The sequence below is a fragment of the Emys orbicularis genome, chromosome 2 (genome assembly GCF_028017835.1).
Source record: "Emys orbicularis isolate rEmyOrb1 chromosome 2, rEmyOrb1.hap1, whole genome shotgun sequence".
In the NCBI taxonomy this organism is placed as follows: Eukaryota; Metazoa; Chordata; order Testudines; family Emydidae; genus Emys; species Emys orbicularis.
The window spans coordinates 182,689,140-182,705,332 of record NC_088684.1 but is presented as its reverse complement, the minus strand read 5'-3'; the positions used below and the strand labels follow the sequence as shown (position 1 = coordinate 182,705,332).

The 16,193-nt window shown below is 42.8% G+C and overlaps 1 protein-coding gene across 1 annotated transcript in view; it reads right to left on the bottom strand.

The window, feature by feature from the left end:
• The window catches only part of MOCOS (molybdenum cofactor sulfurase), a 386,193-nt gene that overhangs the window by 239,344 nt on the left and 130,656 nt on the right, over positions 1–16,193 (bottom strand). The window lies entirely within an intron of this gene.

Genomic DNA, 16,193 nt, shown 5'->3' with positions numbered 1-16,193 from the left:
CTTTTGCAGTCTATGACAATTATCCCATCCCCATGCTGCTGGGGGAAGACTTGGCCAACCATGTGAAGCTAGCCAAGAGGGTGGGAATAGTCACCCGCAGCCAGGCTAAGCAAGCTTTCACCCCCATCCCTGTTCCTGAGCCGTCCACCAGGGCCCCGTCTGTGTTACCAGAGACCCAAACAAAGGTGGTGGAACCGGATCCCCTGCCAACGACTGCAACAGCCGTAGTGGATCCAATCCCAGAGGCCCAGCCAAAGCCAGGCCCAGAACCGGAACTGGCAACGCAACCAACACCAGAACCATTGCCAGCACTGAGTCCAGCGCTTGCAAACCCGTCTACAACTCCAATGCCAGAGGGCACCAGCGAGCCTGAACTGGCGGAAGCAGCAGATAACCCTACCCAAGAGGCTCAGCCAGAGCCTGAAATACCACATAGTGCACCAGCGGACAGCGGTTCACAGTCAATGGAAACAGCCCCAGCACCTGCATCGCTTCCAGAGGGGCCAAGCCCCAGTCCACAGTCCAAGGAGGAACTGATGTCTCCAGCATCAAGGGAACAGTTCCAGGCCGAGCAGGAAGTAGATGACAGCCTTCAGAAAGCTTGGGCGGCGGCATGGAGCACCCCACCGCCTCTCAGCTCTTCTAACCGATCCCGGTTTGTTGTAGAACAAGGACTTTTATACAAGGAGACTCTTTCTGGTGGGCACCAGGAAGACTGGCATCCTCAAAGACAGTTGGTAGTTCCCACTAAGTATCGGGTAAAGCTCTTGAGCTTAGCCCATGATCATCCCAGTGGCCATTCTGGGGTGAACAGAACCAAAGACCGGTTGGGGAAGTCCTTCCACTGGGAGGGAATGGGCAAGGACGTTGCTAATTATGTCCGGTCTTGTGAGGTGTGCCAACGAGTGGGAAAGCCCCAAGACCAGGTTAAAGCCCCTCTCCAGCCACTACCCATAATTGAGATCCCATTTCAGCGAGTAGCTGTGGATATTCTGGGTCCTTTCCCAAAGAAGACACCCAGAGGAAAGCAGTACGTACTGACTTTCATGGATTTTGCTACCCGATGGTCGGAAGCTGTACCCTTAAGCAACACCAGGGCTAAAAGTGTGTGCCAGGCATTAGCAGACATTTTTGCCAGGGTAGGGTGGCCCTCCGACATCCTTACAGATTCGGGAACTAATTTCCTGGCAGGGAACATGAAAAACCTGTGGGAAGCTCATGGGGTGAATCACTTGGTTGCCACCCCTCATCACCATCAAACCAATGGTCTGGTGGAGAGGTTTAATGGAACTTTGGGGGCCATGATACGTAAATTCGTAAATGAACACTCCAATGATTGGGACCTAGTGTTGCAGCAGTTGCTTTTTGCCTACAGGGCTGTACCACATCCCAGTTTAGGGTTTTCACCATTTGAACTTGTGTATGGCCACGAGGTTAAGGGGCCATTACAGTTGGTGAAGCAGCAATGGGAGGGGTTTACGCCTTCTCCAGGAACTAACATTCTAGACTTTGTAAGCAACCTACAAAGCACCCTCCGACACTCTTTAGCCCTTGCTAAAGAAAACCTAAAGGATGCTCAGGAAGAGCAAAAGGCCTGGTATGATAAACATTCCAGAGAACGGTCCTTCAAAGTAGGAGACCAAGTCATGGTCTTAAAGGCGCTCCAGGCCCATAAAATGGAAGCGTCGTGGGAAGGACCATTCACGGTCCAGGAGCGCCTAGGAGCTGTTAACTATCTCATAGCCTCCCCCACCTCCAACATAAAGCCTAAGGTATACCACGTTAATTCTCTTAAGCCCTTTTATTCCAGAGAATTAAACGTTTGCCAGTTTACAGCCCAGGAAACAGATGACGCGGAGTGGCCTGAAGGTGTCTACTACGAAGGAAAAAAGGATGGTGGCATGGAAGAGGTGAACCTCTCCACGACCCTTGGACGTCTGCAGCGACAGCAGATCAAGGAGCTGTGCACAAGCTTTGCACCAATTTTCTCAGCCACTCCAGGACGGACCGAACGGGCATACCACTCCATTGACACAGGTAATGCTCACCCAATTAGAACCCCACCCTACCGGGAGTCACCTCATGCCCAAACTGCTATACAAAGGGAGATCCAGGACATGCTACAGATGGGTATAATCCGCCCCTCTACCAGTGCATGGGCATCTCCAGTGGTTCTAGTTCCCAAACCAGATGGGGAAATACGCTTTTGCGTGGACTACCGTAAGCTAAATGCTGTAACTCGTCCTGACAACTATCCAATGCCACGCACAGATGAGCTATTGGAGAAATTGGGACATGCCCAATTCATCTCTACTTTAGACTTAACAAAAGGGTACTGGCAAGTACCACTAGATGAACCCGCTAAGGAAAGGTCAGCCTTCGTCACCCAGGCAGGGGTGTATGAATTCAATGTACTCCCTTTCGGGTTGCGAAATGCACCCGCCACCTTCCAAAGACTTGTAGATGGTCTCCTAGCGGGATTGGGAGAATCTGCAGTTGCCTACCTCGATGATGTGGCCATTTTTTCTGATTCATGGACAGAACACCTGGAGCACCTGGAAAAAATCTTCGAGCGCATCCGGCAGGCAGGACTAACTGTTAAGGCTAAAAAGTGTCAAATAGGCCAAAACAGAGTGACTTACCTGGGGCACCAGGTGGGTCAAGGAACTATAAATCCCCTACAGGCCAAAGTGGATGCTATCCAAAAGTGGCCGGTTCCAAAGTCAAAGAAACAGGTCCAATCCTTCTTAGGCTTGGCCGGATATTATAGGCGATTTGTACCCCACTACAGCCAAATCGCCGCCCCGCTGACAGACCTAACCAGAAAGAAACAGCCAAATGCAGTTCAGTGGACTGATGAGTGTCAAAAGGCCTTTAACCAGCTTAAGGCAACACTCATGTCTGACCCTGTGCTAAGGGCCCCAGACTTTGACAAACCGTTCTTAGTAACCACAGATGCATCCGAGCAAGGCGTGGGAGCAGTTTTAATGCAGGAAAGACCGGATCAAGAATTCCATCCTGTCGTGTTTCTCAGCAAGAAACTGTCTGAGAGGGAAAGCCACTGGTCAATCAGCGAAAAGGAAGGCTACGCCATTGTGTACGCGCTGGAAAAGCTACGCCCATATGTTTGGGGACGGCGCTTCCAACTACAAACAGACCATGCTGCACTACAGTGGCTTCATACCGCCAAGGGAAATAACAAAAAACTTCTTCGGTGGAGTTTAGCTCTCCAAGATTTTGATTTTGAAATACAACACATTTCGGGAGCTTCTAACAAAGTGGCTGATGCACTCTACCGGGAAAGTTTCCCAGAGTTAACTGGTTAACAATTGTTCTTGGAATAAAACATATTGTTAGTTTTTATATAATCAGTAGTATGTCTAAAGGTACATGTGTCTTATTAACTCTGTTTTCTCCTAGAACTCCAGGAAAAAATCACAGCCAGTGTGGAACCGAACGTCCAACACTATCTGTGATTTGGGGGGCGTGTCATAACTATAAAGGGAAGGGTAACAGCTCTCCTGTGTACAGTACTATAAAATCCCTCCTGGACAGAGACTCCAAAATCCTTTTACCTGTAAAGGATTAAGAAGCTCGGGTAACCTGGCTGACACCTGACCCAAAGGACCAATAAGGGGACAAGATACTTTCAAATCTTGGGGGGGGAAAGGCTTTTGTGTGTGCTCTTTGTTTAAGGGGTTGTTCGCTCTTTGGGACTGAGAGGGACCAGACATCAATCCAGGTTCTCCCCATCTTTCTAAACAAGTCTCTCATATTTCAAACTTGTAAGTAAAATGCCAGGCAAGGCGTCTTAGTTTTACTTTGTTTTCTCAACTTGTAAATGTACCTTTTACTAGAGTGTTTATCTCTGTTTGCTATACTTTGAACCTAAGACAGAGGGGGGTCCTCTGAGCTCTTTAAGTTTGATTACCCTGTAAAGCTATTTTCCATACTGATTTTACAGAGATGATTTTTACCTTTTTCTTTAATTAAAAGCCTTCTTTTTAAGAACCGATTGATTTTTCCTTGTTTTTAGATCCAAGGGAGTTGGATCTGTATTCACCAGGAGTTGGTGAAAGGAAGGAGGGGGGAAGGGTCAATTTCTCCTTGTTTTAATATCCAAGGGATTTGGATCTGTATTCACCAGGGAATTGGTGAAAGGTTTCTCAAAGCTTCCCAGGGAAGGGAATGGTGGCAGCGGACCAGAACTAAGCTGGTAGTTAAGCTTAGAAGTCCTCATGCAGGCCCCCACACTTGTACCCTAAAGTTCAAAGTGGGGATACAGCCTTGACACAAGGTGTGTATGTTTGTTTATAATTGACATTACCATCAGATCTTTACATTTTTTATTCTTTGCTTAATTTTTCTTTATTTGAGATGTGCTCTTTGTACTATACATTCCGGGGAACTTCTCTTCTCTTCTCAGGCTGTCTGCATCTTTCAAGAAGTGGCTTTGCACCCAATTAAAGTCAGCAGGAAAAACATTCTCAAGACATTGGAAGGAGTACAAAATTGATTGGGATTACATTTTCTGAAACAATATGGCCAGTACTCTAGACACTATAATCCTAGTCCATTTCATTCCACTACTGGCGCCAGAGAATGCATTTGCAGCAGCCAGTAATTGAATATGGTCGATCACAAAATAGATTTGCAAATGGAAAACTATAGTTTTACACATTTGCATGTCATTTTGCGTTTTCAATAAGTGCAGAGAACATTGCAAAGCACAGATTCAGACCCCTGACATTTTCACACATTCATGCTATCGAACAAGAGTGATGCTCACCCTGATAAGGAGGACCCTCTTTACCACGTTCCCATCCTGGTGGGATGGCTTGGGACTGAGGGTGGAGTTGGAGGTATTAGCAAAGGAACTGTGAACTAGGGGTGGGAGGGGCTGTTGGACTACTGCATGCCAGTGGGGTTCTCTATACTGGCCTCCACACAAGTCAGTACAGACGGTGCCACAGGGGGAGAAATAGAGGAGGACACAAGATAGTCAATTAGTGCATAGAGTGTATTTGGTCACTACTCCAGCCCACAGAATGAAGGTGCCCTGGATTGCTGGGGCTGGATTTCACTTCCCCAATTCACCTCCTCCAGAACTTCACCCACAAAGCCCCTGGTTTTATACAGGTGCAATGAATTTCACCCCAACGGACTAATCAGAACAGTCATGTGAACAAGGTGCAGGGTGCATAATATCTGAATCCCATTAACATGCACTCACTTCATCTCAGCTGAAACCCCATCAGCTCTATTCTCATCTATCAGTACTAGGCATTCCACTTCTATCTGTTGCATCTTTGCTTTACAAATTCACACAGGAAAGGACTCCTTAGTTTGAGTTCACTTGACCAAGGATCCTAAGTGGGGTAGGTTCCAGACACCCTTCCTTCCCTGCCTCTTCTTAAAGGGTGAAATCCCCAAACAAATGAAGAAGGCGTGAAGCATCAGAAGTTCCATTCAATTCATCGCTAAGGCTTGTAGCATTAGTGGGGGGGGGGGGGGAAGCATCCTTCTCCCCCCCCCCCCCCCCCCCCGCAGCTTGCTAGGAAACTGTCCCTTCATTCTGGATGAGAATCTGGTCACAATGATACATGCCCATCACCTCTAGGCTAGCTTACTGTCCTTCACTTTATCTGTGGCTGAATATGGAAGCAATGCACAGGATACAGACTAACACGGCTGCTACTCTGAAACAGGTTACAGCTTGTTCAGAAGGCAGCTGCCTGCCTTCTCAAAGGGTTGAGCCACTGTGAACACATCCCTCCTGTGCTCTCATCCCTCCACTGGTTCCCAGTCCAATTACAAAGCCAGTATAAAGCCTTGGTCCTGATCTTCAAAGCCACTAACAACAACTCAAGACCCAGCTACAGCACTGATCACATTTTCCATCCTGGACCTATTAATACAGATGTCTTCTTCTGGGGCAATTAATTTTACAAAGCCCAGGATGAAGTGGGTGGGAGCCAGAGCGAAAGCATTCTCAGTCAAGGTGATTCTGCTGTGGAATGAACTTCCAAGGGAGATCAAACTATTTCAGAGATTGACCAATACCAGGATGACCTACAAGACCCTCTTCTTTGAGAAAGTATTTTGATCATAACTGGCAATGATGGCCACTACAAGTATTATCCGCCAAACAGAGCCTTCTTATCCAAGGAGAGGAGAAAATTCCTTGAAACTCACTAAGGTTCTCACCATGCAGACCTAATTGACCTGGAAAGTGTATAGATTCTCTGGTGATAGGGGCTATAAGAATAAATGAGCACTGATCCACCAAGGGCTATGTATCACAGCTACCAAGCTTTTCCATGTTAATTATTTTGAATGGAGGGTCAACCTGAAAACTCAATCTGCTTTTAAAAATACAAAGTTTATATAATTCTATTAATACACCTCTACCCCGATATAACGTGACCCGATATAACATGAATTTGGATATAACGCGGTAAAGCAGCGCTCGGGGGGGGGGGGGGGCGGAGCTGCGCACTCCAGCAGATCAAAGCAAGTTCGATATAACGCGGTTTCACCTATAACAAAATAAGATTTTTTGGCTCCCGAGGACAGCGTTATATCGGGGTAGAGGTGTACATTTAAAGATCATTCTCCTTTATATAAAACGTGAATCATGGACAAACTAAAACTAACCTGCAACTTTGACTTCTACCTCCCCTTGCACAAAGGAAGAACTATAACTTATTTATTGCTATTCATTTTTCATGTTATATGGTTAGAAGAGTGAATATTAGTATGAATATTAGAAAAAATAAATTATTTGTACTAGAATCCTTGAAATTTTCAGTCATCTCATATATTTTTTATGAATAATGGCCGGTTGTCTGATCACTAGTGAGTTACAAATAACCCAATACCATTAGTAAATACAATTGAGTGATCTTATTCATGAAAATATTCCCAAATCAGGTTTGTTATTTTTTAAACTATTAAGCCAGTTCAAATTATCAGTGCGCTTTCATTTCATTTATGTTCACATTTTGGTTCAAACTCTTAGAAGAGTTATGACATGATATGAATGGATGCTAGTTCATATAGGAACCATTATCTCAGCCTGTCAAGTTGAGAACTGCACTTAGTTCATTTTAAATCCTGACAACTATGTTTCCATTACTTCTACCAGTTGAGGGAGAGACTGTTCTACACATGACAGATGCAACAAGGCATAAATGACTGTTTAGGGATATTCCCGACTTCTCTTAAACAGGATCTGCTTGCAGTCTATGACAAACATAAGGAGACGCCATAACATTTTAAAGAGTTTGTTTTTACAATCATGAAATGCAACCAGCTTAGAGAGCTCTCATAAAACACAGAATCATGAAACTCATGTAAAAATGTCATTGCTTTACTAATTTCAACAGAAAATGTTATTCTAGTTCAAAAACTAACAACTATGTGAGAGAGAGAATTGGAGGATTTCTGTAATCCACTGCCAACTTTCTCATGCTCTCTGAGACCATTCTGTTTCAGACAAAGACAGACAGAAAAATCATAGTCTAACATTAGGTAATACCGTTTAAAATCTCCAATCAGTTCATTCTGATGTAAATTTAAAACGCCTATTCATTAGAAAGTTCACTTTATAGGACACCCATTTTAATTAAGCTTTCCTTTTTGCACCTTAGAGGCACAATTACACTGCTTGACAGTGAATAAAAATGTCATGAAATCCAAAGGTAAGTAGGAAGTGCACCGAAGAGCACAATTTTCTGCAATTCTTCCATACAAAGAGTGTTCTCCTTGTAAAGGTTGCTAGTGTATTAGTATCAGTGAGCTCTCAGGCAGGTTAGTTCCCTTTTTTGCACACCACCTTGTAAATAGGGAAGTGAAAGATGTTTTGTGAGGTCATATCTCAAAAAAACCCAAAGCCCAAACCAACTCAATCTGTAATTCAAAAAGTCACAACCAGGGGAATAAATCTTACCCCTTAACACAATTACCTCCTCTATCCACACACACTTAGCATATAAGTGAAATATAATAAAAGAAAGCTAAGACTCCTTTGACTTTCTTGTCTTTCGAATCCTGTTTTAACTTGCATGGCATTCTATGCACTGGAATAAGATCCAGTTTTTGAACACATTCTAACTGTGTGTTGAGACAGGCAACAGCCAATCAAAGAATCTAAAATTCATGCCATCCATTTATGCAAAACAAAATAAAAACCTATGTTTTAATTAGATAGGTCATAACATTGTGCTCTGTGTTGAGGAGTAGAAAAGGAGCCATTATAGACAGCAGGAGAAAACATATTTTTTACACCACCACAGAACTTCTTTTTACAATAGGTAGGTTATTGGTTTGTATACTATGCGACAATTAGTGGCAGTACTGTACCTGCAACATAGTAAAAGCTGAGTAGCAGTTTCTGTATCAAACAGATTTTTCCAATTTTTTCTACAATCCATCTGTATAGTTAGCTTGGCCTAAAACAGGGGTTGGCAACCTTCGGCATGCAGCCCATGAGAGTAATCCGCTGGCGGGCCACGAGACATTTTGTTTACTTTAACTGTCCACAGGCACGGCTCCCCACAGCTCCCAGTGGCTGTGGTTTACCATTCCCGGCCAATGGGAGCTGTGGGATCTGTGGCCAGCACGTCCCTGAGGCCCGTGCCACTTCCCGCAGCTCCCATTGACTGGGAATGGTGAACCGCAGCAACTGGGAGCTGCGGGGGGCCGTGCCTGTGCACGGTCAACATAAACAAAATGTCTCGCAGCCCACCAGCAAATTACCCTGATGGGCCGTGTGCCAAAGGTTGCCGACCCCTGGCCTAAAAACTTCTATGCCAAGAGAGGGGAACTGGGTAGAGTTTGTAGTGCAGCTTTGAGGGTCATATAGTGCACAGCTCCTATTGTTCTTGCACATCCGCAATAATATTCAATTATGGCTTGATCCTACAGAATGCTGAACATTCTGATCTTGACTCAGCAAAGCACTGAACTTCAAGCATTTTAGTAGTCCCATTGGATTATGTGACACTGTATGGAAGCTGGGGGACACTTGAAGATATTATGAATATTAACATTATAAAATTGTAATGAGTTATGCCAGATATGCCATGTAAGGTATCTGCAAAAATGTTATAATTTGCCAGATATGATAATCTCATTTATGAGTTTGTATCACCTTTGTATTAAGAGTTATAGATATGTATGTCTGTATTTCAAACTTGTGCTATGCTTCTGGGTGTCACCCCCAGACAGTTTGAGCATCAGCTCTACCTAGCCTGCTTGATGGCCTATTAAGGACCATCAGCTGTACAATTGACCCATTGAGAGAAGGCGGATATACCTCATGACTCAGCAAAGCATGCAGGAGCATGCCTATGGACAGAACACTAAAGCCCCCAAGCCATGTGCTGGGCAGCTTTTTGTTTGAAATAAAGGAAGCACAGGATGTATGGGAAAAGAATATAAAAGGCAGCTTCAGCTTCTCCATTTTGTCTTCAATCCTGCTTCTTACCTCTGGAGGAACTTTGCTACAAACTGAAGCTCTGAACAAAGAGCTGAATGACCCATCCAAGTGGTGGATGTATTCCAGAAGAACTTTCAAGCCAGCAAACTCACCAATACTGCTAGGAACTTGATATATGGACTTTGAAGTCTTTGTATGTATGTGACTGTTTTACCATTTAACATCTCTCTTCTTCTTTATAATAAACCTTTAGTTTTAAACACTAAAGGATTGGCTGGCAGCATGGTATTTTGGGTAAGATCCAAACCTATACTGACCTGGTAATGTGGCTGACCCTTTGGGGTCAGAAGAACATTTTGTATATGTGAGCAGAGTTTAAAATAACTTCTCACTGTACTGGATTTAGGTGCTGGGAGCCAGAAACTGGAATGCAAAAAGGGGGCTGTGGTTTTTTTTTGCTTCTCGATAATCAGTGTCGGGGATCAGAAGCACAGTTTGTGACTGGTTAGGAGGTTTAACTTCAGTGTTACCCACCAGTCTTGGGAGTATCTGCTCTCCCTTTTGAAGTCTGCCCTGACCTTTGCATTTCCAGTGAGGGCTGCACCGGGCAAAACAGATCACAGACTATTCATATGCTTATAGTTAAGCTGATGTAGTCTGTTGGATTGGGTCCGAGTGCTCGTAACCCATACTCTGACAAATAATAAATACAAAGTTCAAGAATTTGTGCTGAATAGGCTACCTTCCACATTAGTCACAAAAGAAGATTGTGGCTCTTGTCGCAGCATCTGACTGGGTCCCTTATCACTTGCCTTGTTTGGAGGGGGTGTTACACTGGGATGTTCACATGTGACAAACCCCTTAGTCAGATTCAGGGGACAAAAGTTTAGCTACATGAACAAACAGGAGTAGTATGTAGCAGCCCACAGGCAAAATATGGATTGTTATAGCGCCTACGAGCCCCGGTCATGGACTAGGAACCCATGGTGCCAGGTGCTGTACAAACAAACACAAAACGAAAAGATCATTCCTGCCCCAAAGAGTTTACAATCCAAGTACAAGACAAGAGACAACAGCTGGCTGTGAACAGACTGATGGGGTAGTACAAGGAAACAATGACAGAAGATTGGTCAGCATGACAGGCAGTGGTCATAGCTCATAACTGCAGCCTTTCAGTGCCCTCAAGCTGCCAGCTAACTGCATATCTAGCTAATAAAATCAGGAAAACCATTTTTCTCTCTTAAATCTAGACACTTTCTGGCAAATTTAGGCTTTGCTGGGTGGGCACAACTCCATCATTGCACATGCTCACACCAGGTCTGAATTTGGCCGCATGTCCCCTGCTTGCAGCTGTTCTTCCCCATGCCCACAATCAGTGGTTCGTATTGTTAGATTTGCATGCACTGAGGCAGTGCCACCTATTATAGTCACTGGGCGGAGAGAGGGCTGTTAGTCACATTAGTGACTGTTAGGTAATTGCTGCAACATATCAAAGGGAATCCTCTATTGATTATAAATTACAGTTACTTCTAAAGAAAAATAGCCTTCAGAATTTATTGGCATCCCAACTGAGTGACAGCTGCAGGAATCAAAGATCCTAAAGTCTGTTAAAGCTCAGACTAAGGACTAGCCACACTAATGCATATGCTATTGGATTGCACAATGATAAAACCCTTTTGAGAAAATGTAATTGAATGAATAAATCTTATACCAAACATGGATATAACCCGTAACCCACTTATTTTAGGTAATCTAACCATACTATACATTCACCAAAATTGGAGAGGGTGGGGGGGGGGGAATAGTCAGAGCTTTATTAATGGCCAAAAGAATTATACTCCACAAAACTGAACATGCCAACCATCTCCATCCATTACTGAGCTACACCAGGTGCAGTAGATGAGGTGCTGTGGATATAGTCTCTTTTCAATATGAACCAGATCAGATATAGGATGTAAGATGTGGTGAGGTTTTACAAACAATTGACAGCTTTAGTGGTCTAATCATCAGGTGTGAGACAATTCAATCCCCTGGAAACCCATGTTCAGATGCCGGATCTCAGACCTCACATCCGTGAGGCAGGGAAATAGAATTCCACACACATTACTGTATAAAGGTCTTTCATATAGTATACATATGGTCCTCTCTGCTCTTTGAGTGCACTGAAGTTGACCATCATGGCTTTGCAGTATTTCTAATGACCTGCCCACACCTCCAATTCTTTGAATATGAATTCCTTAGGGAACAGTTAACCTCTGTAGAAATGGACAAAAACTGCAAAATATATTTTGTGAATATTTATTTGATGTTTTACACAAATTCATTATGTCTTTTTCATGCCTTTTGTGCGTTACTTTCTGGAAACATATCTGCAAATCAGCAGTGAGTTTTAGAATGAATATTACAGAATTTTCAAGAGAAGCATGTTGATCTTGTAATCTTGCTCTAAAAACCTGATATCAAGTGTCATGCTCCACCAATCAGGGAGCAGAAACATAACATGTGACTTGTGTCCTATCAAACAACTATGATTTTGAATAGCAAATGCTCAGAACGAGCTACTTGTGAACAATCTATGGAGCAAGAGTGATGTATAAATACTACCTGGTGACTAATAAATGTTTTGTGGGCAATGTCCAAAGTGAAAGAAGCAAAATTCATTGGATAAATTATTCAATCTAAATTATATGCCCTGCTCTAGTTATCGCTCTTTCATGCCTTGCCAGGAATTTGTCTGCAACTGGACTCCGTGAGGCAAGGTATTCAACCTCTCTTTTCACATAGACCACTTTTTGAAGGAGAGTGTCTTCAGCATAATTTCAAACCCTGAGTTCAATACCAGAGGGATTGTATGATATCTATTGTGCTGCAGGACTTGTTTTTAGCCATTACAATTTCAGATTTCAGTAAGTGTTTGTTTAATGTGACAGCTCAGTGGGGGGGTGCTATTCAGTGTTTATACTATGGTCATCAGTTCAGACCATCTGGCTTTGACTCAATTGTGAGAGTAGCTAGAATGAAGAGAGACTGCATGAGTTATCAAGGGAAACTATCAAGGGAAGATACCTATGGCAACTGGTGGAGGAGGTCAGAAACATTTAGGGGAGATACTCATTTTTAACTACAGAAAGTGGAGGAGTTCTTTACAAATCTACTTTCACACTGGCTTAAGTGATAGCTACATCCATTACAAAAATCTGATTGGTGGGGGGAAATTTCTTTTTCTCTCTCTTTATTCACATTACATAGTTATCATGCTTTTCCTCATTAAGCAAGGATCTTAAAGACATTTTCTAAAGGGATGAGTTTATTTTTTAAACTTAACACCCTCCCCTTCCTAAACCTTCAGACCTTTCATAAACTTGTTGTATATTAAGCTATAAAAACCAAGAGCAAAATGATGGTCCACTCCACAAAGCCCCAGTGAAAGGGCCTTATACAGGTGACATGAAAGGGGAGGGTGGGATGGGGCAAGACATACTTTCCCCTAACACAAGACATAGGGTAACATCCTGACCCCACTGAAGTCAATGAGCATTTTGCCATTAACTTCAGCAGAGCCCGGATTTCATCCATGGGGTATAGATCCTACCCAATCAGCCAGTGGTTACTACAGGATTTGTTTCAAGTAAATCTTTGTAGCTCCCAGAGTCATTGACCTGTAGCCCATAGGATTATTTTGCTAGCTATTATATCCTACTAATCCAGCCAGCAGTATTAATTAATATATTTCTTTTTCTGAAATTAATCCATTTTATTCTTATATTTTATCAGTATTAATTCCTTGGAATTTAGGATGTGTTGAGGCATGTGTTTCCTAATAATAAGTTTTGCTGAAATGCTGAAATGCAAGAAGCCTACTGGCCTGTAAGATCCGGTAAGATCTGCTATATAGCAAAAAGTATAATCAGTTATGAATATGTCAGCATAAAAGCTGGCAACCTTTGGCACAGATACGAATGGTCCCTGAACTTTGAAGAACCAAAGGGAGGAACTATCCACATCACAGGTTTATCCGGCATCTACAACCGGTTGGTAACCACAGGGTACACCACAACTTGGAGATCATCAAGAGAGCCTAGGTTAGCAGTTTTGAAGTGAGATAATCCTTATTAATATATTTAGAAAGTAAGTGTCATAATCCACTAACCCATAGGATAAGGGTACCCATACATTTCTTAGGGTACGGAAATAAAATTTGGGTATAGTAGGTTGGGCCTGAATTACATAGGTCAGGATCCTATAAAATACCTTGTAAAAGAGCTCTTCTCAGTTCTAGGCTCTTCTAACTCCTGAAGCTTCGGTTTCTTGGAGTGCTTTTTCCAGTTCTCCTATACTTTAGAGACTATCTTTTCATCTATCTATCTATTCTATCTTCTATCACGCTATCAGCTCAGCTTGTGTAGTATAGTATAACTACTCAACATTCCTAACCATTGGGAAAGCCAGCACCATTGCGTAATCGGGCATGCCAGGAGTGATGCTGGTCCTTCACCTCCTATTACCGGGTCCTCAAGGAAGGGTGTGAGTATGTTAGGTTAAGGTATTCATAATAGAAATGTTACCACCAGGAGTTTTGGAATTCTTTTACTGTTTTGCAGTTATAAGTTTCATTGCATTTCTTATTTTTATGTTAATTTCAATAAAGGTTTTATCAATTTGGTATTGTCCTCGGTGTTCTTGCCAAACACCCCGAGAGTCCTCTCCCGATATAGAACTCTCTGAGTTCTTGAACTCTGTAGTCTAAATTGGACAAGAACCTATAAATCTTCTGGTCGGATGCGATCAGTGGCGAGCCATAACAACTAACCCATCAAATTCAGGTCAACAGACCATGTTCTCCCCAATGACAATTGGGAGAGAATTGCTATGGTGCTCAGTAGCAGAGCCCCTCTGTACGGTTTCTCCACTTGGCATCCATTCTACAGAATTTTAGGCCCTCTGTCACTACAGAAAGACTGGCAGGATTTGGGTTTATAGTTTTAAAAGCTGTATTTTAGATTTATTGTAGGGGGAGAGGGCAGTGACTCATATTTTGGTTGCCGAACACTTTCTATTATAAAAAAAATTCTTGTGTCTTTTTCTGAACATCTCTCACACCTCCATTGTTTGAAATTTAAATAATAATCATTGCAACCAAAATAGCTTTCTTTTAACACAGGTATTTTTGGTATATAATACTGTATACACAATCGGTGCACTTGAAACATTCACTCCAGTTCAGAGATATTACTGGTTCCTGCAGTATGACCTATTTAAAATCTAGGGAATTTCTCTGAAACCTTTACACACTGAAACCAGAATAAATGTTTTCAGTGCACGCTTTGGCTGGATATCCACTTCATATCCATGCTTCATATTCCTCAGAACAATCCAGACACCAGAACCACTCCACTTCTTTGGTTTCACGTCAGAACCACTCAGGAGACAATTCTTTTATCCCCAAAAACATAACTTAACCGTACATTTTTATTTATGCCTACAGCTAATGTATAGCTCAATATCCATGACCCACCACTGCTAACTATTGACATTTATACCATATAAATCATCTCAGGTGACTGTCTGAATATGCCGCTGAAGGCTAAGTGCCAAAAAATGTTGATTACGAAGCAGACCTTGCTGCAGTATGTTTCCTGAATAGCTTTTCATACAACAGATTCTGGGCAGACTCTTAGATTCTTTTCATACAGCTACTGATTGATTCATTTCTTTTCTTGAAATAAGAATGTGACTGTTCTCTCTCCCTCCCCCACTAGGTAGCTATTATAGACAGCTCTGCAGCATGTGACTATCACATCACGGCCTTTTTTCATTGGAAGCAGCAGATGCAGCTGGGACACTTCATTAAAGTGCATAGGGAAATGTTTTTGTGGTGCGTTTATGTTACAAAATCACAGTAGATTTATTGGGTGCATAGGCCCTGATTCAGGAAAGAATTTGAGGATGTGCTGAACTTTTAGTGAGTGAGTAGTTCCATTGTCCTCAATGGACTACTCATGTGCTCAGAGTTATATACGTGCTTAGGTACCTTCCTGAACTGGGGTCTTAGGTCTGGTCTATACTGCCACTTAAGTGAAAAAATCACCCCTCTGAGCGATGTAGCTTGCATTGACCTAACCGCGCTATACTGGTGGGAGACGCTGTCCCACCAACTTACCTTCTGCCTCTCGGCAAGGTGGAGTACTGAAGTCGATGGGAGAGCACTCTGCCATCAACTCATCGCGTCTTCACCAGATCCACTAAATCTACACCGCTGCATTGATCACAGTGGTGTCGATTTGGCACGCAGTATAGACAAGCCCTGAGTTTGCAGTCTCCTCAGGACAGAAGGCTTTCTGCCCCTTGTGCAGCACCAGGCATGCTATTAGTGCTTAAAAATACCAAACCACAACTAATGCTCACCATTATATTTCAGATTTCACGGAAATATAAGCTATACAGGAGTACTGTAGTTCTTGAAAAAACAAGCCCATTGAAAGTCCTCCCATCAGAATGTCTAAAGTAGCTATTTTCTCACATTTACATATTCTTTGAACTCAGTCTCCTTGCTTGCACTTTATTTTACACTACAAATTAATCAGAAATAATTCAATAGGAGTCTTCAAAACACAATGTTCAATTTCCCATTGTATTGCTTAGATGTGACTGGTCACAAGTCAAATTTCTGTTCCCTGAGGAAGCCACTGAAACCTTGTCTTCCTCAAAGAGGATAACAGTTTAGGAACAAGCTACAGGATTGTAATGTTTT